At 35.3% G+C, this 7,851-nt stretch overlaps 1 non-coding gene across 1 annotated transcript; it reads right to left on the reverse strand.

The window, feature by feature from the left end:
• Nucleotides 1–294: 294 nt before the first annotated feature.
• Nucleotides 295–401, reverse strand: LOC141670265 (small nucleolar RNA R71). The gene has a single exon (XR_012554504.1). It is a non-coding gene; the product is annotated as a small nucleolar RNA R71 (small nucleolar RNA).
• Nucleotides 402–7,851: the final 7,450 nt, after the last annotated feature.

The following is a 7,851-nucleotide window of genomic DNA, read 5'->3' on the forward strand; positions in this document are numbered from 1 at the left end:
GCTAATACTTTTGAAATCAAGTCTAACACAATTCAAATGGTGCAGAATTTAGTCCAGTTTGGGGGTTCTCCAACGGAAGATCCCAACATGTATATTAGAGATTTCATCGAGATCTGCGACACTTTCAAGTTCAACAATATTTCTGAAGATGCTGTGAAGCTAAGGTTTTTCCCATTCTCTCTGAAGGATAAAGCTAAGTGCTGGTTGCATTCTCTAACAGAAGGTTCTATCACTACTTGGGAGGATCTTGCTCAGAAGTTTCTTACTAAATTCTTCCCTATGGCAAAGACAGCTGCAATCAGGAATGCTCGTACTCAATTTGCGCAGCAATCGGGAGAATCTTTATGTGAAGCTTGGGAGCGGTAAAAGGAGATGCTTAGGAAGTGTCCTCATCATGGAATACCTGATTGGATGATCATCAATTGCTTTTATAATGGTTTAGGAGTGCATTCCAGACCCATGCTCGATGCAGAATCAGGTGGAGCCTTATGGGCTAAGAGCTATGATGAAGCTTATGAGCTAATTGAATTGATGGCTGCTAATGAATATCAGAATGTAACTCAGAGACTACCTCAAGGCAAGGTAGTAGAAATTCTGGAGGTGGATACAGCTACGGCTATAGCTGCTCAACTAAAGGCGTTAACGATGAAAGTGGATTCTTTGGCTAATTATGGATTTAATCAAATCACAAGTGTTTGTGAGCTTTGTGCAGGTGCGCATGAGACGGAGCAATGTGCTATATCTAGTAAATCAGTTCAGTTCGTGGACAACTTTCAGAGGTCGCAACAACCAGTTCCTGCCATTTATCATCCTAACAACTGTAACCATCCTAACTTAACATGGAGCAACAACCAAAATGCAGTACAACAACCTTATCAGCAGTTTGGAGCAAAGTAATTCAACCCTCGTGGTTTTCAACAATAGTATGCACCAAGACAACAACTCCAACTTCAATGGCAACCGCATGGAAGTGCTGGTCAATCTACTAATGAAAAATCTGAATTGGAGGAGTTGAGGTTGATGTGCAAAAGCCAAGCGGTTTCCATCAAGACTCTGAGAATCAAATAGGAATTACCAATGCTTTGTTGAACCGTCAACCAGGAACTCTTCCTAGTGATACAAAAGCTAATCCAGGCAAGAGGGAGGTCAAGGAGCAGTTGAAGGCAATCACATTGAGGTCTAGAAATGTCACGAGCCCCCAAATTTAGCAAGACAAAGATTCTGAAAATTATATTCAGAATGCAGGTGCATCTGCACCTTTGCCAATTCCAGAAAATGAGATTGTAGCTGAAAAAGTGGTGCATAAGGATGCTAGGGTAGAACCGAAGAAGAAAGTTGTTGAAAACAATCCTCCTGAGGTAATACAGGGGACAGGTCTATCCACCTCCACCATATCCTAAAAGACTTCAAAAGCAGAAGTTTGATAAGCAATTTGCCAAGTTTTTGGAGGTTTTCAAGAAGTTGCACATTAACATACCTGTTGTTGAAGCTCTAGAACAGATGCCGAGCTATACTAAGTTCATGAAGGGTATTCTATCTCAGAAGCTAAAACTTGAGGAGTTGGAAACCGTTGCTCTAACGGAAGAGTGCAGTGCTGTGCTGCAACAGAAACTACCTCTTAAGCTTAAAGATCCAGGAAGCTTCACGATACCTTGGACCATTGGCAATATGTCGTTCGACAAGTGTTTATGTGACTTGGGATCTAGCATCAATCTGATGCCCTTGTCCGTTTTCAAGAAACTTGGACTACCTGATCCAAAACCTGTGAACATGTCTTTGCAATTGGCTGACCGTTCCATCACTTATCTGTGAGGAGTAGTGGAGGATTTATTGTTTAAGGTGTATAAATTCATCTTCCCTGCTAATTTCGTCATTTTAGACTTTGAGGAGGATAAGAAGATTCCCATTATCTTGGGAAGGCCATTCTTAGCCACAGGTCGAACTCTAATCGATGTGCAAAAGGGTGAACTTAACATGACAGTTCAAGGTCAGGATGTCACGTTCCATGTCTTCAATGCAATGAAATTCCCTACTGATGAAAAGGAGTGCTTTAAAGTGGAGTTGGTCGACTCCGTAGTGACTTCGGAGCTTGATCACTTGCTAAGGACTGACGCCTTAGATAAAGTCTTAACAGGGGATTCTGATAGTGAAGATGAAGAAAGGGAAGTGCAAGTGCAGTATTTGAATGCATTCCCGTGGAAGAGGAAGTTGGACTTGCCGTTCGAGTCTCTTGGATTGTAAGAGCTGAAAAATTTTCCAAAGCGTCTCAAGCCATCTATTGAAAAAGCTCCTACACTTGAGCTCAAACCACTGCCTGATCACTTAGGTTATGCATTTTTAGGTGATGCATCTACTTTACCTGTTATTATTGCATCTGACCTTTCAGGAAGTGATGAAGATAAGCTCTTGAGAATTGTGAGAGAGTTTAAATCAGCAATTGGATGGACTATAGCAGATATCAAGGGAATCATCCCTTCTTATTGCATGCATAAAGTTCTGCTTGAGGAAGGAAGGAAGTTAACTGTTGAGAAACAAGGAGGCTAAATGTAACGCCCTTGAAATCCGGGGCCTAGATCTGGGAGTTACTAACTAATCACCAAATCAATATAAACATGTATAACAATTTAGCAGATGCATATCTAACCCCTTTAATACTAACCAGGATCTTTTTAGGTTGAAGTATGAAAACAAGAAGAACTTACTAACTTTTATTACAAACCAAATTTAAAATCTTATAGAACTCTCTTTATTACAAACCATTATCTATAACCTGCTGATCATTTAGGATACAATGCAGATCCATACCTCAATGTATAGATCCATTCGGGTACCCAGGCTCTACGACCCAACACAAGGATCCGGTTAATTCCCGGTCCATAGGATCAAATGTATACCTAATCCTAACCATTACCATCAAGTCAATAGATGAGCAACCGGAATAATCGGTATGCTTTGATGTATCCCAATATCAAAATATATCAGGATATATATATATATATATATATATATATATATATATATATAAACTATTGGAATATGAATAGATAGTTCAATGAATTAGGAGAAATCAGGAATCGAAAAGAAATATGAACCAATCAATAATAATTATGTATCGGTGTTTGTGAACAGGAATTATCAGTGTGTAACTGCAATAAGAATCTGAAAGCAATTCACTATTTTTAATTTAGAATAGGGGAAAACTTGCCTTTTACACGATTTACTGCAATTATATCACCGTCCTCTAACACTGGCCCGATCCGCCTTATTGGCTTCGTCTCTATCAAAGAAATATTATTATTTAGTCAACTTGTATCTCAATTGCGTCTCTAACCGACTTCACGTACCCCTTATCGTCTACCCGTACGTATATAATTGACTCGTATAATAATTACTAATAATTAGGACTCGATTAACCACATAATTCACATAGCACATAAGTCACATAGTCATTCTAGGTTTAAAATAATTTTTAGAATCGAAATCGACTCGCTATTCGCATTATCGGATAATATCTGACTCGTTTCCTAATTTTCGGAATTTATTGGACTCGTCTTTATAATTAATAGGGCATATAAGTAAACAAATATCGAAAGTCGACTCACTTCTAAAAGAAATTAGGATTTAAAACTATTTTTAATGGAAATGGATCATTTTTTCGAGTCGAAGGGCTTTCGTTTCGCTTAAATCGGACAAACAGTTCAATTATTATTCGATAAATAAGAATAAATCAATTTACTATTCACTATAATTAATTATTCAAATTTATTGAACCTCAAAAATACTTTTAAATATTTATTTATGAAAAAATAAAATTAAATATTTTTTTGGAATTAAAATGAATTTATTATGATTTATTGAAAATAATTAAATTATTTATCAAAATAATTAATCATTTTTAAATAATTAATAAATAATAAATAATTAAAAAAATAAATAATTTCGAATTTTAGAAAATATTTCAGAATTATTTATAATATAAATCAATTAATTAAATAATTAATTATCTATCTATAAAATAAATGAAACTGATTTTTAAAATTAATAAAAATAAAATAAAAAATTAAAATCCGGAAACATTTGTTAGAATTGAAAGATCTGACAAAATGGATCAAAAACGGGTCAAACGGGTCAAAATCCGGGTCATGAAGAACATGGCCGGATTTTGCCCAAAAACCGGTGACCTCACTGGACTCCGGTGAGTCCAATACAGCCTCAAATCAACACCGTTTGGTGCTGCTATTGAGTGCTTTTCATTCTAAATATCACTTCACCAACTTCAATCAACTGAAATACAACCAGAATCTTCCCTGAATCTGCAACTCCGACCAAACCCGACAGAAACTCCAGCCAAACATCAATCTAACTATTATGTACATGAAACTTCGTGTTCTATATCTCAAATCAAAGCTTATGAACTATACAATCAATGCCCTAACATCTAAGGAACCAAAAATCATTCAAACTCAAAAACGTATAAATCAAAAATTGGGTATAAACCCTAATAATCGAATTCACATATCCAAGAATCGTTTGTTCAATTAACTACCATGAATCAATTGAAAATCATCATATAAAGCTATATCAATCATCAAATCACTCTAATAACCTTAGAATCAAAAAGTCCCAATTCGGGTATAAACCCTGGAAATCGATATCGAAAAATAACATATTAAAACATGAAATTGATGCTAAAAATCGAAAGAACAGATCAAAAGGATGAATTTGAGTACTCACATCACTTGATTTGGTGCAGAAAATCAATCAAAATCACGCCTTGATTCTTGACCCGAATCCGAAAACCCTGACTCGAATTACAGAGAATTTTCTGATTTTCTGAATTTTTAATAATTTAATTATACTTAATTAATAAAAAATAGGCTATTTATAGTAAGTAAAATAATACACCTAATTAAAATTAAGGCCCTAATTATACATCTATTAAAAATTAATTAGCCCCTAATTTTATAATTTTTGAGTATTAATTTGTAATTTTTAAATATTTAATATATATAATATATATGTCAAAATTTCCCAAAAATTGTGAATAATTCAAAAATATAAACAAATGGTAAAATTGAAAGTCCTATAATTTTATAAAAATAGAAATGTGATTTTTGTGGGGTTTTTAACACCTGAAGGGGCCCAGAAAAGTCATATTTTCCCGAAACGAGAAAATTGATAAAATATCTAGATGTTCAGAATAATGCGATGGTACAAGCCATTCTAGAAAAAATAAGGCCAATTATTTTATTTGAAATATCAGCTATTAAAACATAGTTCAGGTCGTATAATTTTTAGTACGAAAGCTTTTAGTACGAAATAAAATATCCGATAAATACCCGAAAAATACCCTAACAATGCAGAACACACATAGCACACATCAGTTAGGGTTTTATAACTAATTACACATAAATGACATAATAAAACACATAATTTATCTTTATTATGATATAATACAAGCTTAATTTCTCAGTCGTTACATCCTTCCCCCTATAATAGTATTTTGTCCTCAGAATCTCGCTATGAAAATAACTGGGGATACTTTTCTAACATTTCACTCTCGAGCTCCCAGGTTGATTCTTCGACCATAGGATTTCTCCACAAATCTCGTACTAACGGTACAGACTTATTTCTCAATACTCTCTCCTGTCGATCTAGAATTCTTATTGGCTGCTCTACATAAGACAAATCAGCTTGAATCTCTATCGGCTCATATTCTATTACATGTCTAGAATTAGGATTATATCTCTTAAGCATCGACACGTGAAACATATTATGAATATGCTGCATGTGAGGTGGTAAGGCTAACTAGTAAGCAACTTTCCCGACTTTCTTTAAAATTTTAAATGGACCAACGTATCGGGGCTTTAATTTACCCTTGTTGCTAAATCTGGTCAAACCTTTCCATGGCGATGCCTTTAGAAACACATTCTCCCCTTCTTGGCAGTCCAAATCTTTCCTAGTTTGGTCTGCATATTTGCGTTGTCGGTTTTGCGATTCTTCTAGTCACTTTCGAATAATCTCTATCTTTTCTTTAGTCCGTTGAATCAGTTCTGGACCTAAGATTTTGCGTTCACCAACTTCATCTCAATATACAAGTGATCTGCATTTCCTTCCGTATAAAACTTCTTAAGGTGGCATTCCAATGATGCATGATAGCTGTTATTGTAAGAAAATTTCACTAACGGTAAATGCTCGTCCCAACTGCCTTCAAAATCTATCGCACATACACGTAACAAATCTTCAATTGTTTGAATCGTTCTTTCACTTTGTTCGTCTGTTTGTGGATGATAAGCGGTACTTATGTTTAATTTGGTACCTAGGCATTCCTGAAATTGTGTCTAGAATCTTGAATTGAAATGTGAGTCTCGGTCAGATACAATTGATACAGGAACTCCATGTCGCATCACAATTTATTTGAGATATAAGTACACTAATTTGTCGAGCGAAAATCTTTCGTTGATTGGAAGAAAATGTGCTGACTTGGTTAGTCTGTCGATGATCACCGAAATTGCATCATGATTTTCCCTGGTTCTTGAAATACTACCATAAAATCCATCGCTAAATGTTCCCATTTCCATTCTGAAATATCCTGTTGTTGTAGTAATCCGCTTGGACATTTATTTCTGCTTTCATTCGTTGGCATGTGTAACATTTACTTACCTACTCTGCTATTTCTTTCTTCATGTTTGGCCACCAAAAGTTTTCTTTCAAATATCGATACATTTTTATACTTCCTAGATGTATGGAATATCTTGAGTTGTGAGCGTCTCGTAATATTTCTTCTTTCAGTTCTGGCACATTAGGTATCCAGATTCTCGAAGAAAATCGTAGAATTCCTTTATCATTTTTTTGACTTATGATTTTTTCTCCTGTTAGGTTGTCATCCTCTTGACTCATTACTTCTTCTTGGCATCTTCGAATCTTTTCCAACAGTTCTGGCTGAAATGTCATTGCATAGTTCATTTCAGTGGATTCCCCTGGAATACGAATTTCAATTTCCAATTTTTCAAATTCGCTAACCAACTCTTCTGAAGAAGTTAACATATTCAATCTCTCTTTCCGACTTAGGTATCCAGATTCTCGAAGAAAATTATAGAATTCCTTTATCATTTTTTTGACTTATGATTTTTTCTCCTGTTAGGTTGTCATCCTCTTGACTCATTACTTCTTCTTGGCATCTTCGAATCTTTTCCAACAGTTCTGGCTGAAATGTCATTGCATAGTTCATTTCAGTGGATTCCCCTGGAATACGAATTTCAATTTCCAATTTTTCAAATTCGCTAACCAACTCTTCTGAAGAAGTTAACATATTCAATCTCTCTTTTCGACTTAGTGCATCTGCCACGATGTTTTCTTTCCCTGGATGATAGCTAATTGTAACACCATAATCCTTGATCAATTCTAACCATCATCGTTGTCTCATGTTGTGTTCCTTCTGTGTAAAGATATACTTTAGACTTTTATGATCTGTGTAAATTTCACACTTTTCACCATATAGATAATGTCTCCAAAGTTTCGGTGCAAACACGATTGCTGCTAGTTCCTGATCATGCGTAGGATATTTCTGTTTATGAGGTTTCAGTTGTCTAGAAGCATATGCAATCACGTTACCATGCTGCATCAATACACATCCTAGTCCTCGATATGAAGCATCACTGTAAATGACAAAATCTCCTTGCTCATCTGGTAGCACAAGTACAGGTGCGGTCACCAATCGATTCTTCAATTCCTGAAAACTCTTTTCATATTTTTCATTCCATATGAACTTTTCATTCTTTCGAGTCAACTTGGTTAGTGGCGTAGCTATCTTCACAAAATCCTTGACAAATCTTCTATAATAACCTGCCC

The sequence above is a fragment of the Apium graveolens genome, chromosome 6 (assembly GCF_009905375.1).
Source record: "Apium graveolens cultivar Ventura chromosome 6, ASM990537v1, whole genome shotgun sequence".
Taxonomy (NCBI): Eukaryota; Viridiplantae; Streptophyta; class Magnoliopsida; order Apiales; family Apiaceae; genus Apium; species Apium graveolens.